This window comes from Aythya fuligula, chromosome 3, assembly GCF_009819795.1.
Source record: "Aythya fuligula isolate bAytFul2 chromosome 3, bAytFul2.pri, whole genome shotgun sequence".
NCBI lineage: Eukaryota > Metazoa > Chordata > Aves > Anseriformes > Anatidae > Aythya > Aythya fuligula.
In genome coordinates this window covers 10,523,269-10,540,703 of record NC_045561.1, presented here as the reverse complement: position 1 = coordinate 10,540,703, position 17,435 = coordinate 10,523,269, and the positions used below count along the sequence as shown (strand labels likewise).

The following is a 17,435-nucleotide window of genomic DNA, read 5'->3' as shown; positions in this document are numbered from 1 at the left end:
ACACGCACCTCACGCCTCAGACCCTTTCTCATTTTCCCAGCATTTCTGCGTGCAGAACACGACAGGAGAACTCCGCTTACATGGCCACCACACTGCGCATCGACAAACACAGGGGAAAGCATCCAAGAGATGGATCAGGTGTCAGGAGTTCTGAACTGATCAGGGACTGACTTGTAATGCAGAAGCAAAGCAAAGGATCTCTTTTCTTTCCAGACACGCCAGGGACCAAATGCACATATTTACTAGGCCTAGGTGGCTGATAAACGCAGACTAGGCTGAAAGCTCAGCGGTCTGAGCGCTTGTTTGCGTGGTGCCCCTTTCTTTCCTGGAGTCCCCTGTATTCCACTCCTCATTTCATTTGCACAACACCTTAACCACACACTCACGCTCCTCTCAAAGGTCCTCCTGTGAATCTTGTTCTGTTTCTCAGCAGCAGTCTGTAAATCCCCACCTATACACCTTCCTCTGGCCTGGCTCTGCTTTGTCAAGTCCCTTGGAGCAGAGATTATCCATCAGCATCTGGAAAGTACCTGGAATATCCCGAGTCCTGCTGCAAGTAAATAAACAGCAAGGCATAAGCACACCATACATTAAGCCGAGCACACAGCAGTCATCTCTGACAACATAAGTGAGGGTGGTAGTTGCTTCCAACAGACAGAGGTAGAAAATCTGAGCTTCAGGGGTACATCCATAAACCACGAAAAAAAAAAGAAAAAATCAGATTCGGCCTCCCTGCCTCCACTTCCCTCCTTCCCCTCTCACATTATCCCTTTCTGAAATCCATGCCCCCTTTTTATTATAAATTATTCTAATCAGTTTTGTGGCATGGCAGAAATCCAGCACAACCATCAGAAATCCACACGCACTCGCAGAGCGTATAGCCTTCTTCATTTCACAGGGGCCTTTGATGACAGACTAGTGCAGAGGCTGGGAGGATCTGGCAACCTTTCTGAACAGCTCTCCTGTGGCGCTGACCCTTTCCTAAAGATACACTACTTCACCTACACTACTTCTTTGTAAAAGAAGAATTGTTCCCTAATCTCTCATTAAAGTCGGGGGGAAGAAAAAAAGTGTTCAAACAGGATTTTTTTTTTCCTCTGCTGTTGCAGCTTGAAGAAATTTGACAAAGGGGCTAGAGAGAACACGTGTAGTCCAGTGCAAACCTTCTCCCTTTTCCTGAATGGGGAGATGCAAAACAGACTGGGTAATTGCTCCAGGACCTTTAGAGTACAAGCGGTGAAGAAAGGAGAAAAAGGAAATGAAACAAAATGAAGAAAACAGATAAGTGTTCTTAACTTTTCTTGTGTGAAGAACACAGGCTACTTTGATAGCCCCTGAAAGAAGCCCTACACGCTTTGCTCATTCGTGCTGCAACAGCTCTAGAAGGAAATGGGAACTGCGGCTTTCCCATAAAACAAACGGGGAGGTCTGAACCCTAAACTGGGGCTGGAGAAGATAAATAAAACCAGAAAAAAGCAACAAGTAATTCAAACTCAGAATGCTACCATCTTGTTAAATAATGTGTTAAGAGCTCATCTGCAAGTCTGTCTCGGCCAATGAGGGACATAACTCAGAAGGATGCACTAATATGCACTAGCATGCAATTAGTCACTGCTCTAAGCACTTTAGCTTTGGATTTCTTGGATTATAAGATTTCAAATGCTGTTGTTTTATAAGAGTGATATGATAGCTGTCTAAGCGCCACGATCAAATTACACTGTCAGGACACTTGGGCAATGGATCATCATAGCAAAGGAAATGAATTATCACAGCTTTTATTCTGAACAAGGGAAGACTCATTTTGAACGTGGCAGGGGGAAGAGTAGAAGACTATCCCCACAGAGTGGTTTTCTCCTTTTTTAACTTTGCAAGGTGGGAAAGCCATAAAGATGTGCAAGTCTGGAAAAAAAAAAAAAAAAAGAAACTGCCTTTCCCTAGAATTTGTACTGAAATATCTGTAGATAGGTAATGAATTCAAAATATTCTAAAATCAAAGGACAGTTTAGGCAGCCTCCTAGTTCTGGCTGAATGCTGGAAGGATGCGTTATTACTGGGTCCTTTCCCATCACACATCTGGCTGCTATCCCTTCCATCACGTCTCTTGATATCAGATAACAACCACTACCACCATCAGGCCTAGAAGCTTCAGCCCTGATTAGAAACTTTACTGTCAAGGATGTTCCCTCTCACAGGAAGGAGGGCCTTCCAAAACCTCCAAGTCAGCAGCTTTGGCAGAGGACTGGTGCAATCCTTTAAAAAGATTGAAGAGTTTAAAGGTTCTTTTGAGAAGGCTTCACCTTTTACCTTTACACCATCACGAAAAACCTACCCCACTTTATAACCTAGTTCTCACATTGCATCACAAACCAAATATTACCTTTAACTTCACAAGTTTTGTTTGTTTGTTTGTTCTAGGAGTACTTTGCTACCTCCAACACATACATTTTTTTGGTGCATGATACTCAAGAGGCCATGATTCTGACCTCAATTCCTTTGGCAAGCGTCAAATATTCCAGCATGAGGTGAGAGAAAACCCACTGATGCTTAATAACATCCCTGACGTGCAGTCTGAGAGGTCTGTAGTATCCATAACTTATTAAAGATGAGAAGAGACTACAGCAGAGAAGACTGCCAACTAAATATAAGCAGAACGACCAAAAGATAAATACAACTGAGCTCCACGAAGCATAGAATCAAAAAACCTGCTTTGGTACAGCACAGGACACATGGCTGCAGTTGATGACACCTGGGTATTATTCCTGGCTCTCGTCCTGATTCCTTCTGGCTGACTGCACCAACTCGTGTCACACCTTCAGCAGGCTCTCCCTTCGCCTTTTCCTTTCTGGCCACGGGTCAGCAGTGGCGAATCTTTTCCTTGCCAAGGGCAGAGGACACGAAACATTACTGGTGTCCCACACTTCAACACACACCTTAACGCTGCGTGACAGCGGTGCAACAACTCTCCACACCAAAAATCAAGAAGCGTGGGATGCAAAACATGAGAACCAGTCCCCCAGATTTCACATTCCCACCGTAAGCTTTTTAAAGGAGGAACTGTTGCTATTTATTTGTAATCTGCATAGAGCGGTGTTATTCAGAGCTGCTGATGTGGTTCTATAAGCAAACAGCAATACCGTGCAAAAAGAACGACAACTGGAAAAAATGGCTAGAAAGAAGCAGAGAGAATCAAAAACAATGGAAAAGTAATTTGACAGGACACAGAAGGAAAGCAGTTGAAGAAAAGATACTTAAAATGAAACCAGAAAAGCTAACCAAAAGTGAAAAAGCCATCAACATGAATATCTGACTTTAAATCAACAAAAAACACTGCGTGCATTTTTTATGAGAATGTTGAATTTGGATAACCAAGCAACCCATGTTTTATTTTTCCCTCAGAGCAAATATATGAATATAGAAATTTAAATTTTAAAGAGGATGAATTGGAGTCCTCAACACACTTGTTCTCAGAACTAATGCTTTAACTGCATTAGCAACAGCTTAGGAAAAGACAAAGTGACTGCAATTCCGTCTCTATCTAGAAGCTACTTTTGGAGTTACTGTTACTACTGCAGTTTTGGAGTTATAAAAAGCTGTATCCTTGGTATTGCTTGGATCCCTAGTTTACATGGTAGGAGCTAAGAAGGTATGATTCAAGTTCTGCCAAGATCCATCCCCATTTTTCCATTTCTGTGTTCTAAAGCTGTCCTTAAGCGGGCCCCCATAGCGATGTCACGGGCAGGAAGTACCACAGGTCACAACCCAGGCAAACATTTTAGGGAATCGGGAATTTACTGTGTTACTCCAGCTCCCTCAGCCCTCCTGTGCCTTCACCTGCTCACAGTCACCAGGTAGCAGAGTGTCATTTCCAAGCCATAGCTGAGCACTACAAGCCCTGTGCTGGCCCTCGCTGGCTCCATTTGGCTAGAGATCAGCAGAAAGAGTAAAGCACAGGGAGACTATAAACATAATTTTGCCAGTTTGTCAGTAAAAAAAAAAAAAATAAAAAAAAAAAAGGTTCAGGCTGGCAAAGAGATAAGGGGAAGGCTGTCTATTTTATCTGTATGGCTGGACCCGCAAGTTTGCATTCACTGGAACCACACCCCCATCAGAATTCCCTCTGAAATGTCAATACAGAGCATAGTGTTAATTTTTCAAGTTGCTGACCTTTACTGTTGCCTGCCTCATAAATCTGGCATTTGAACTGTTTCTGTTCATACGAGGACATGCTTTGCACGCCTCAGAATGCCTTAACTCTGTACATATGCTACTCACATGTCACAAAACAGATTCTCACTGCTGTGTTCCCAAAGAAGCTGCTGAGTTGGACCTTCTTAGGTCCACGAAGCCCACAGTTACCATCAGTCATGCTATCCACCGCTAAGGCAGCCAGCTTTCCCAGGTTCCCCCAAAGCCCACAGTGTATCTTACTACAAATAAACCATTTCAGACTATTTTAAAGGTCACAGCATACAGATATTTTTTAATAAAATCATTTGATTATGAACTTACATTTAATTTTCACCAGGAAGAAAAAAACGAGCCACAAAGCCCTTGGACTAGGGCTGCTCCTCCATTTACCGTTCCTCCCAATTAAAGCGTTTTATATAGATCATCAGAACTTAATGCATCATACGTGTTACCTAGTGCTCGACATAAGGCTGTCGATCTGTCACTTCTCTCTCTGTAAGTGCTTAGTGTGATGAATGATCTGGTTACTTGTCTTTCTAGAATAAAAGCAGGAGAAGCTTTGAGACAAAGAAATAAAGGCCAATGCATATTACAGATCTTACAGTGATTAATATCAGCCCTCCTGACTCACATCTCTGAAAACATTTAAGGTCACTATTTCTCTTTTATTTTCACCGTGGATTACAGTGTATCTCCCCAGAACCCTCCCAACACCTGAGCTAACTTGCAGCAGAAACAGAAAGGTAAGGAACACATAGCATTTTGGCTACAACGTCACACCAGCATGTCAGAAGAAAGATAAGTGACCTTCACTCTTGCTTCTGCTGACAAACACACTTGAAGGCACCTGCAGGCCGGGATGTCAGTGTGATTTCTACGTGACAATCTAATAAATCAAGATTTAAAGAAGTTAAAAAATATACGTATATCTGCTACTTATTGTCTGAACCAGAAAAACTGCCTTTCCAAATCAGCTAATGGTTTGGCAAGCCTACACGAAAGGCAGACAAACAAACAGCATCTTTTCCTTTTAGCGTGGAATCTGCAATAAGAAAAAGAAATCAGCATTTTATTGATTTCCATAATACCATCTCTACAGCTTAACAAACTCACTCAGCTGCTAATGCTAATTCACTGATGCTATGGAGCCTTCCCATATAATTATAAACCCTCCACTTTGCTGAGCCCCAGGGCACTGTTTCTAACTTTCCAGAGGACCACTGCACCAAAAGTAGAAACAGAAAAAAAAGCCACCCTCTTTCATTACCCAAAGCAAACTGCAAACCAAATTTTTGCTTATTTAAATGGGAAATTAGAGAGACTTAATTTTTAAGACAGGGAATAATCTGCCAGTCTGCATATATTTTCAGGCTTGATATCGTGACGACAAGTTCTCATTTAAACTCTTCTCCCCACCCCTCATTCTTTTTTCTTCCTGAGAGCAGACAACAATACAACATATAAATATTGGAACAATTATGATTTCTAGGGAGAGATTTTACAGTTCTTCTCAGCTCTGAAGTGTTTCAAAGGGGTGATTCAGATTCAGACAAAGACTCTTGTGAATGTCATTATAATTAACATAGAAAAAATTATTTTTAAAACATTACCATTGCTACAGGGAATAGTTTATTACTGGATATAATTCAAAGGTTTTTTTTTTTTGTTTGTTTTAAAAAAAAGGTTTTCCTTTACAAAAAACTCAAACCCTTTCTAAATTAAAAGAAATAAGGGAAGATATCTACTCCAAGCCTAAGATCCAAAATGTCCTAAATAATTAATGAAGTAAACTCTGCCATTTTTCTCTGTTTCTTGAACAAATTCAGCAGTTCATAACCAAGCAGACAGCTCCAGGATATTTCGGTGAGAGTTTTGCTCAATGAGGGACTGCAGAATTTGGCCCAATTAATCCAGCACCATCTCTGTGGAAAGAACGTGGTGGGACTCTGCGGTGTAAACACCCTCTCAAATGGCTGTACCTAGGTCCCCTCTCTTGCTCCCCCTGGTCAGCCTGCCTTGATATTTCAGACCCAACCGTAACGCATTCACCACCTCTCTCAAGATTCAATGTGACGTTTCAGCTAAAGCAGCTTCATCCTGCCATCGTTTCCCATGTGCGCGTTAATTTGGAACCGGCTGATCAATTTCCTCTGAGAACGGTGAAATGTGTGGATTTTTGTTTAACAAACAAACAAGTTGACAGTATCAATACGGAGTTGGAGAGCCTCTAAAAACAATCTAGTTTGCATAATTAATGTTAATTACAATAACATCTCAATCAGTGACACAAAAGCTTAGCAATGAACACAGTCACACAAGGAAATGAAAACATGAAACAAACACGAAAGAATTGTCTCTTGTTCTGAAGGAGTATCAACAGATCTTTCAAGAGATATTTATAAATAAGAGCGTAAAGGCAGAAGAGAGCCCTGCTTTGTTAGAACTATTTTCTTTACAGGCGGGTTAGCACGGCGCTTTCTTCTGAGATTGTAACAAGACAGTGGATCTGAGCTGTGGACACTCCAGATAATACTATCCCCACTATCTCTCTACAACATCACATACAAGCCACCACCAACTGCTTTAAAGAAAAACAACTGAGGGCCTGATCCTGCCGCCAATGATTTCAAGAGCAAACATTTAAACAACAGAACATGAATTTGGGTGATTATTTTTTTGTCTCAAGAAAAACCACAGACAAACACCACAGCTTGAACACTGCATGTAGGTATGGATTCCCCCAGGCACAGAGGAATTTCAGGACAAGATAACGACTTCTGCAACAATCTTTTTTCCACTTTCCATAGCAACAAGGGAAAGCTAAACACGCAGAAAACGTAAAACTTGCTCGTTTCACCAGCAGCAACAGAGATCTTCAATGGTTATTTTTGGTATGGTCACTTAACAGAGCAGCTTCAACCTAAAGTCCTCCAAAATTTTCTTCCCAATCCAAGAAAAAGTCAGCTAATGCATTCTTATTTCAGGGGGAGAAAAAAAAAAAAAAGCTGTAAAACCAGCTGCTGTTCTCACTCAGCCAGGCTGGTGCCGTGGTGCACACGCAGTCACACAAGCATCATCAGAGGGAGGACTCGTGCGGCAAAGTACCACTCCTGTGAGTAAGGGTGGCAGAACTGGGTCTGGGGAGAGAGGAAGTCAGAGCTCATCATGTCACCGTTCTCGGAGGCTCTCTGAAAACACGGGGTTCTTCATTACTTTTCACATCTATGCAAATCCACTCCACTGAAGTTAATGAAGTCACACTGGTGCTAAACTAGTACCAGAGGAGAGGCAGGCCTGCTTCACGCTGACTGAAGAGAGCGCAGCTCAAAGACCCCACGTAAAGGGGAAAGCGACAAATATTTAGGAAGGTTTGGGATATACTGGGCAAGTTACTCCCACGGATACTGCTAAGGGCTGATTCTGTATTTAGGGTACTTACCACCTCAGAGTGGATTCTTGTTTGTTTGCTCCCCTCCCCTCTTTATAGATACAAGCCAAGATTTGTTAAAGACTTCATTTTCTCTAGAAATTTACTGACCTGTCACTTCAGTACTTACTGACTGAGGCCATACTTTACTTCACCTTACAAGAGTGTTTGCATTAAAAAAAAAAACAACTTCATGTGGAGGACTCTGAGAACCATGCTGGCCTTTTAACAGAAGTTCAGTACACGTCTCCTTAATTTTCATGTTTCTGAGAGAGACGATTTGGGAGTGCTGTGAGATCCGGTAAGCCTCCAAGTCAGCAATCAGTTTCCGTATGATATGAGTTACAAAATACAAGCAGCCAACACGAACAGCTAAGCCCGGCAGAGCGCTACAGCTTCGGAAGCTCTGCGTGTGGAAAGAGCGCTCTGTTTGCTGGGGTTTTCCATGTATCTGTTTTATTTTAGCTACCCTGCCTGCACGCCACACCAGAACGTACGCCACATTCGCATTTCTAAAAATACCTCGGGAAAAATCAATGGCAGTGAAATAGAGACATGACAACTCCACGGCGAGCTCCCCCAGCTCGCCTCAGCCCCAGCCGCCAGCAGGGCTCTCCCCCTGCTCAGCACCAGGGCAGGGAGCCACCTCACGCTCCCTTCCCCACACCCAAACACCTGGGCTCGGCGGGGCGAGAAGATCGGGGCTATTTGGGGGAAAAAAAAAAAAAAAAAAAGGCTGTTTGGGGTCACCACAAGGCAGCGGGGCTGGGTCTGAGCCCCCTCCTTGACCCCCAGCAACTTTGAGGCGCTCCTCGCACCTCAGCGCTCCCCTCACGGAGCCCAAACGCGTCGCGGGCAGCACGGCGCGATTTTTACCCTTTTTTTTTTTTTCCTCATATTCTTTTACTTTCGCGACCAAACCAGCCCGAAGCACCCCCACGCACCCCCAAAAATAAGTAAATAAATAAAAACTTCCACACAGCTCTCGCTGCGCACCCCCCTCAAAACACCTCCAGGCTCTGGGGGGGGCTCCCCCTGAGGCTCCCCCCGACCCCCCCGACCCCGAGGCGAGCCCGGCACTCACCCGCTCCGGGGGGCTCCGCGGCGAGGACCGTTGGGGACCGTTGGGGACCGTTGGAGACCGTTGGGGAAGGGGCGCGCTGAGGGGAAACGGGCGGCACAACGGGGCGGGGGGCGCCCGCACGGCACGGGGAGGGCGAGAGGGGTTGAGAGAGGTGCGTGTTTGGGGAGAAATGCGGGTTTTTAAAGCAAATAAACGGGGTTCAAAGGAGCGAGGGCGCTGAGGCAGCGCTGCTCTATCCCATGCCGCTGCGGGGGCTCGGCAGGCGGCGGGCGAGCTGCGGGGGGACGGGGGGCCGCGGGGGGGGATGTGACAGGGTGACAGGCGCGGCCCGCCGGCCGGGTACCGGAGCTAGGGGGGGAGGAGGAGGAGGAGGAGGTGGAGGAAGAGGAGGAGGAGGCGGCGGCAGCCCAGGCAGCGCCGCCCGCCCGCCCGCACACGGCATTTAACGGCGCTGCCGGGCCGCGCCGTGACTCACACACGGGAGTTAGTCACAGGGCGGGCCCGCCCGGCACCGCCCCGCCCCGCCCCCGCCGCCCCCGCCGGCCAATGGGGAGCGGATATTGGGTGGATTGACGCGGCGGCTGGCCAATGGGAAGCGAGGCTCGCCCCCCCTCTGCCTCCAGCGCCGCTCGGCCCAATGAGTCTTCTGAGGACACTGCCGCGAAGTGCCGGGGAGGGCCGGGGGGACCCCCCGCGGGGGCGGGCGCTGCGGCTTGGCCTGCCGCCTCCGCCAATCAGCGTCGCGGGAAGGCTTGACGGACGGACGGCGCGGGCCAATCGGGGGGGCTCGCCGGGAGAGCTGGTCACGCAGGGCGGGGGCGGGAGCGTGACTGGAGGCGGCGGGCGGGCGGGCTCCGGGCGGGGTCACCTCAGCCGGCGGCGTGCGGGCGGGCGCCGGGCGGGCGGGAATTACCTCAGCGAGGCGGGGCTGGGCTGAGCGGGCAGCCGGGGCTTTTTGGGGGTCCGAGGGGTGTCCCGCTGCTTGAACCCGCTTTTTTATCCATCTTTTTTGGTCAGGTTTTGAGAGAACAAAGCGTTTTGCGGCGTTCCGTCAAATTTCGAAGGGGAAAAATCGAAATAAAAACGCTAAAAGTGATCGCCCTGACGGGCTGCGCTGCGGGGAGGAGCCGGCAGATCAGAGCCGTACCAGCCCTGTGACAGAAAAGCGCAGTGCTGCCTTCCCGAGGGATGAATATCGCAGGAATTCACCCAGGGCGAGCACTGCCTGCGAGCAGTGCCCTGCAAGGGCTGCAGCCCTGCCGGGGGCTTGGTCTCACTGAGGGAAACTAATACCCAAATTGTTCTCCCCCCTTCACACAAACTCTGAAACTCACTATTTTTATTATTATTTTCAGTAAAACAGCTGGTCGCATCATTGCGTTACCTCACAGAAGTCTGTCAGAATCAGGGGCCACGCCGGCGTTCTCCCCGGCTGCAAAAATCCACGCTTTGTTTCCTTTCAAAACTTATTCCCTGGACACGCTGCTCTATTTACAGCCTTTTTTTTTTCTAATTTTAGCTTAATGAAGAGCTGAAAAACTGTAACCTGCGATAATTTCTTCTTGTTTTCCACTTTAGATGTAGTAGGTTATTCCTGGTTGCTTTTATTGAGGGCCGGGAAGCCGGAGGGAAGATTTCACAGCCCCCAGCTGAAGCAGCAATGCTGAATCCCACACAAAATAAATAAATAAATAAACAAATAAACAAACAAACACGGGGCAGGGTTGTCTCGGAATCTGGGATGAATGACACTCAAGAGCATAAAAAGGAAAGAAAACCAGGAGCAGTAAGGTGGGGTCTCACACCTTCCCGAGCATTTAGCGATGGCACACAGCTCAGCAAAGTTCAAGAAATTAGCTATTACTACAGATATATTTTAATTTTACCCACAGATGCTATGAAACACTTCTGTTTTTTGCACCTCAGTTTTCTCCCAACACCATCTTCATTGTGCCGATGGTCCGAGGATTTCTTACACACAGAGCTGCTTGGGCTGTAGCACTGCTCGGCTCATCAGCTGTATGAAGCCATAAATCTTTGACTTCTGTTTGAGATAAAATTAGGACAGGAATGTTGTTCAATAACTACCCCAACTTCTCTGTTTCATCAGTCTGCTTTGAAAGCATCTGAAGGTTTCTCCAGCCCCCACCCTGGCCTGCACCTTAATAAAACTTTTTGTTGACTAATATTTCCATTCCTGTTGGAATCTGCTGAGCTGTGCTATTGTAAATGCTCTTGCTTTAATTGTGTTTGGATTAGAATAAACCAAATCCACCATATTGTTGTTATTTTGTGTTTTGTTTTACACATGCTGCACTTTGCTCTTCTTCTCTCCATTCGCTTTAAAATTTATAAACACAAACGTATTTTGCTTTACCTGTTTACATTGAAACCCAAGGCACTCACCTTGAACTAACGGATTAATTGCAGCTAATTGTTGGGAGTAGTGAAGGATTTTCGCAAGTGATCCCCGTATTTGTATTGGTAGCAAAAGCAGAGGATTGAAGACCTGTCTTATATTTTTTTTTCCTGCAATAGTAGTAAGAGGTTAGAATATTTGCAAGGTTCTGCAGTCTTCAGCAGTGCTTACATCCTGATTCATGCTTAGTGACTTCTGAACACAGCACAAAACATGGCTTTGCATCAGATTCTGTGCAATTCAGCAAATAAAATGATGAACAGAGTATTTAGCATTCACTGGTACACGCACACACACACATATATATGCACTCGTACCCTCTTCAAAGAACTGAAAGGGGTGGGAGTTTCAGGGTGGATGGTCTTTTCGCAGCTGCGTGTTCTTGAGAGGTAATATTCCAGCAGAATTTAGACAGAAACCAGCTCATGAATTTGGGCACGATTGCTTCTAGAGGGTGAAAGTCTACAAGCAATCATCCTGCTCTGCTGCTACAACCTACTAGGGGGGTTTTGCGAGCGTGCTTCCAGAGAAAGCAGCCAAGGTAATATTTCACATCGTCGCGGTGCTGCAGCTTTCCCGGCGTAGCACAGTTTTTTCTTCAGGGCCAGTGTTGGCAAGGAAGCAATTATATGAAGATCTCAGCTTCTACGTTAAAAATCTCAACCTCACCGTTGAAGAAGAGAAAAGTTTGAGAACACGGCCTGCTGCTGAAGGTGGTTTCTGTTTGAGGCAGTTTAGTTTGATTTTGTTAGTGTGGTGTGTAGGTTCAGAGCAGGCTTGCTTCAGCTGGGTCAAGCTACTCCTGAGTTGAACCAAGTTAGCTGTTCAAATTACACCATTTCCATCAAGCTGCTTCAAACCCACTTGCGATTAGACTACTGCAGCGCAGCTTAGGCAAGGATCAGCTCAGCAGGGATGATTCTTGACCCTGGCCTGGAAAGTCAGTGGCTCACCCTCCGTAATTTGTACGTGGAGCAAAAGTGTGGAGGAAGGTAGGGTGTCTGAGTTTTGGCTCCAGCTCCCCTTAAGGTTTCCACAGCTGCTTCTACAGAAGTCATTAGAGTGAAAGAAACAAACCACATACCCAAAAGGAGGAGTGGAAATGCTGCAGGGACTACTGCAGGTCTGCTCCGGGTGCATGAGTAGGTCCCGCACGGCTCTGCCACCCTTGCAAACCAGGAGTAATCCCCCCTGCAGCCCTTGACGTTGAGGTTTCAAAGCCCAAACCAGAGGTGAGAGGGGTCAGATCCCTCCCTGCTTGCATCCAGGCATATCTTGAGCGTGGTGCTGTGGCTCACTCAGACCCTTGCACTCCTTTCTGGTGGCCACCGTAGACTCGAGAGCATTTGGTCAACAGTTTCGCACAAAGACCTCAACGCCTGGCGCTTTTGCTGCACCGCAGCTGTTTACAAAATAAGTTTGTTTACTTACTCTTGACCTCAGGGAATACCTTCAAAAACCTGCAAATATTCCCTCACAAATGAATAAAAGCAGCGAATTTCCTTCAGCTGTGTTTGCTTTTTGAAAACATTCCAGTCTATTAGATTAGCGGCTAGAAATGTTTATGGAAAGAATTTTTCAGCCCATTTTAGAGGGTATTCGTGGAAGGCAACATTTTATCTCGAAAACACAGTCATCTCACCGGGTGTTAATTTATGTTCATTGACTCAGGGGATGTCAAACAGCATTATATGACTTGATTTGTTCAGGTCATGTATCTCTCCTGTCTCTCCAGTCTCGTCTTTTTTTTTTTTTTTTTTTTTTTTGCTGCCATGCTGTTTCCTATTCCTCTGCTATGCCAGGGATGGAAAATTTAACGTTTTATTTGTTCACTTCACACCTTCTTCATTTCCCTCTGAACAGAGAGCTCCTTTCTTGAGCAGCAGTGAAAGTAAACCGCTATCACAAAGCAAACCTGGGGCCCTGGAATATAAAACCGCTCCCTGCGATATTTAAATTCCTTTGAAAACCATCCTCTGCCATATGTCTATAAACACTGTCCAGCTGCAACAAGATTGCGGATTCTTGGCGACCATCTGAATTCAGCGAGGAAATAACAATACTGTGCACCGAGACAGTGGCAACTGCCGCCTTAAACATCTCGCTTTGCATTTCAAATACTCTTTTTTTTTCCCTGTTTTCTCTGATGTAGGTGTCAGGTAGAGCTGGGAACAAAGGTATAGCAGTGGAAAGTACTTGCTTTTCTTGAGAGAGGTGTCTCTTTCTGAACAGTTGGATGAAAATCATCAGTTGTGTTGCAGGACGTGCAGTGTAATCGTGCATTTTGAAAGGCTGAGGTTTGAGCTCAACGTCATTACCGCTGGCACATGAACAGGCTGATACTCACACTCAGCATCACGTTCCTGAGCAATGCGTTTAGGAAATGACCAAGAGAGGAGTGCCAGAGCTCTCTTTGCAAGAAGCAGACCCTCCTTTACCCAGAGGAAAAGAACCTGGAAGTTTTTATCCCTAAACAACACCATATACACGTGTGTTTGGAAGCTGCACCTACGCCTGACGCCCTGCCCAGCACTGCCAAACGCCAGCGTCTTGAGTGATCTGAAAATTCAGCTGTCTTCGTGAGTAAAAGCACCTCTCCAACAGCGTCATTGCCTGGTTTGCAAATGTTTCTGATCTAATGCTTTCAGCTGACATCCAACTGCAGCACGTCTGGGGCAGAGGCCACATGCTGGTGTTTGTTTATTTGTTTTTTCCTTGCTTAGGAGTGGAGCAGCAAAGCTGGGACAGCGGCATAAATGCGATAAAAACCAAGGATCTCAGCTCACCTCCTCCATCGGGTGCCAAACATTAGATACTTACAGCAGAGGTGCTTTCGTGTGGTCTGTGAGGACAAGCTGGAGTTTCGGGAAACACTCGGTGAGAAAATTTCGTGCACAGAAATTCAGGGAGAGTGTAAGCTGCATGTGGACAAGCACGCTAAATTCGAGAGCAAATCATATCCTATGCGATGTTGGTTCAGCTCGAGCTGCAGGTCCCTCCAAAGCAGGATTTTAATGCATGAAAACGAGCAGGCATTTATTGTGAGCTGCAACCACCAATTCCTTAAGCGCTGGAGTTGGCAGAAAGCAGGGTAGAAATGAAAGGAACAATTTTAGACATATGGCAATCTGGCAAAGCGCTCCAAAATTTTAATTACGCTACGGAAAGGTCAAGGCTGGATCCGTGCTGGTGGAGGGATAATTTGCTTTTAGAGTTTGTGAAAGTGCCTCCAAAACTAAGGAACCGAAAACTGAGGAATAAAACTAACTTCTCCCGTGCAGGTGGTTGGTTCTGATCTGCTTTGAAAACAGCCTTCTGGAAGCATCCCGGAATTTTACCAGTTTATCCCAAATTTCAGGGGTGAACGCACAGTTCTCGGGGCAATTTCTTTCCATAAACCTGTTTTCAGAGGAATGAGCTTGTCGAGGAAGTAGTATTCCCTCATTCGGAGGCCAGAAATTAAGCAACATCCCTAAATTCAGACACAGCTCTTGAAATAGCTGTTTCCTTTTTCAATATCTGCGTGTTCACCGACAGAGCTGGAAGCCCCGCAGCCCACGGGGAGCGTACGTACTCTGGCAGTGGGCGACAACCCCAGAGGCTACAGCCTGGATCGATAAGGCAGGCACAAAAACAGGGTGGTGAAATGATTTACTTAAAGATAAGACTTATCTCTCTGCACCCCAAAAAACGCTAGCCCCTCAATTGGAGCTGCAAGGAGCACGGCCTCACGGGCAGGGCAATGGTTAATTCGACAAGAAAGCAGAAGAGAGCATCTCGCTACGGATTTAATTCACCCGCTTAGCCTTGCCTTACCTCCATTGTAAACCCGAGGGCCTGCATTCATACAGGAGTGCTCCTGCTAGAAATGACGCTGGCAATAAATATTGTGAAAATCGGCATTGTTTTGTTAAAAAAAAAAAAAAGAGAGAGAGAGAGAGAGAGAGTGGATGTGCACCTCCAGTGACCTCGATTTTTCACTTCGCTGGAGTGATTATAAATGGCTTTGCTTCTCCATCAGCTCTGTCACGGACAGGACTCCTTCTTTTTGCCTCGCTGCCCAGATACAGGTGTGCCGAATTTTTTATTCCTGCCTCCAAATGCCGCCTGCGTGCCAAGAGGGAGAGCGCAAGACATGGATGGAAGACAAATTGTCGGGGCTACCCATGCCGAAAGGGCGTGCAGGATGGGTGCAGGGGCAGTGCTGGACTCTTCCCATCCGTGGCTCAGCTCAGCCCTCGTGGATCTCATGGAGCTGGGGATGTGTGTGCAGACAGAGCGATGGATCACGAGGAGCACAGCCCCCGGAGGCTGCCCCTGCGGTTGTGAGGGTATCCAAAGGTGTAAAGGACGGCTAAAATGAGGGACGTAGCTCGGGCTGGGTATTGAAGGGGATGTGATGAGGAGAGCTTGGCAGGAATTAAGGAAAAATTGGCCCTGCCCGATAGCAAGGTCCCCTTCTCTGTGCTGCGTGGTGTTTATCCAGCCGTGCCGAGGAATAGGCGCGCCCGTGCCAGGAGCTGGGAAGCGAAACTGCACAAAGATGGGGGGAAAAAAAATAAAAAGAAGAAAAAAAATAAAATAAAAAGGAGAGAGAGAGAAAGAAATCCAAGCTAAAAGGAAAAAAAAAAAAAAAAAAAAAAAGCTGGAGGAAAGAGCACCAGGCCAGAAAGCCAGTGTGCTGAAATTAATTAGTTCGGACTGGATCTGCCGGGCGCTTGCAGTAGCGGAGGGGCCGCAGTCCTCGCCGTGCTCGGGAATGTCACACTCGGGCACAGCGGCTGCTTTCCAACCTTTCCTTCGCTCCCCCCGCACGCTGAGCCGAAGCCAAGGAGGGAGAGGGAGGGAGGGAGGGAGGAAAAAGCGAGGCCGAGAGCTTTCTGCGGTCGGCGGGGGCCTATAAATAGCCGCTGAAGTCTTCTAATGCCGATGGGGTGCGTCATGCCGGCCCTCCCCGCTCTCGCTCCGCTCGCCGGCCCCGAGCTCGGAGAAGGGGGGGTAAAAATCCCGAGGATGCTGCTGGCCTCGTGCAGGCGTTGCAAAGGGCCTTCCAAGTCCCGTCGCCCTCGCAGGGGGCAAAAGGCAGAGGTGGAGAGGTGCCAGAGGGGATTTTGAGACGGTGTTTTCCATCCTTGTCCCCGCCGCAAGCTACTGGGGATGGCCCCCTTGTTTCTTCTGTGAGCCCCCAGGTGCAGCAAGCTGTGCTGGGGCTCTTCTTGCAAAGAACCCATGTCTAAGGCCATATAATGCACAGGGAGGCCTTTTTTACTAAACCAAATGAGATTCCAGTCATTTTTCTTTTTTTCATTTGCAAAACTGAGGTATTTTTGAGCATCTTGACGCTGCTTTATTTCTCTATTTTTGCTCCAATCCCTTATTCTTTTAGGATTGGCTTACATCAATCCATCAGGAAGAAGCAGAGGAACGTGCTGATGAGCATCTTGTCCGCATCAACTTGTCCAAAACTGGACCTGCTAAAGGCAAAGCTGCCAGGCTGGCACATGGGATATGCTTCTTCTCAAAGGAACGCAGTGAGTTCTCCCAGATTTGGGGCTCTCCTTGGAGAGCATGTGGGGAGCAGCACGTGGTGGTCTCATCAGGGCAGTTCAAAGTGTCTGAAGCAGTGAAAAATTGCCAAAGAGAGGGAGCAGGATCATCTCCCCCTAGGAACAACCCCATCCTGAGCTGAGCTTCAAAGGTATCCAAGCACCACTGACTGTCCTGGTCACTGATGTCCTGGTGTCCAAAGCAAAGCTTAAGCTTCAAAACTTTGGGGTTTGTTGCTATTTTGAAAGAATGGGTGCAGAAAGAACCCCAGCCTAAGGTCCAGTGAATGAAATTCCTGCTGTGAAACGTCTGGCCAGGCTCTCTGTTCAGAATTTGCCCTGCTCCCGACGGGTCCTGTATCGAGGAGGAAATGCCAATGGATGTGTCAGAGGGGCTTTTTGGTTTGGTGCCGTCTCAAGTAGCACTGGATATAGGCACAATTGTAGAGACCTTCAGCTCTTCATGTTTTTAGCACCCATGTTGTTAGTACGTTGTTAGCACAAATAAAACATGCGGCTCAAGCAAAATAGGTTCAAAATGTCTTTTTTTTCCCCTAACGGTGATGTCTGTCCTGGCAGTAGGCTTGATACACACTGGAGCCTACCTTTCCGAGCTGAAACCGTGAGGATTACTCACGTCTTTAAAAATAAGCCCACGTCGAAATTCCCTTGTTGGATTAAGACCTAAGCCCTGCAATTGTCACTTTTCCCGACGGAGGAAAGTACCAGTGGCTTAACTAAATATACCGTCCCCAGCGCCACGGGCAGCTC

At 46.9% G+C, this 17,435-nt stretch overlaps 1 protein-coding gene across 1 annotated transcript in view; it reads right to left on the bottom strand.

Annotated features, from left to right (window-relative positions):
- Positions 1-9,049, bottom strand: part of SERTAD2 (SERTA domain containing 2) — a 74,278-nt gene extending 65,229 nt beyond the window's left edge. The window contains exon 1 of the mRNA XM_032183513.1: positions 8,700-9,049. The gene's annotated coding sequence lies outside the window, so the exon portion shown is untranslated. The remainder of the gene's footprint in view (positions 1-8,699) is intronic.
- Between the last annotated feature and the right edge of the window lie 8,386 nt (positions 9,050-17,435).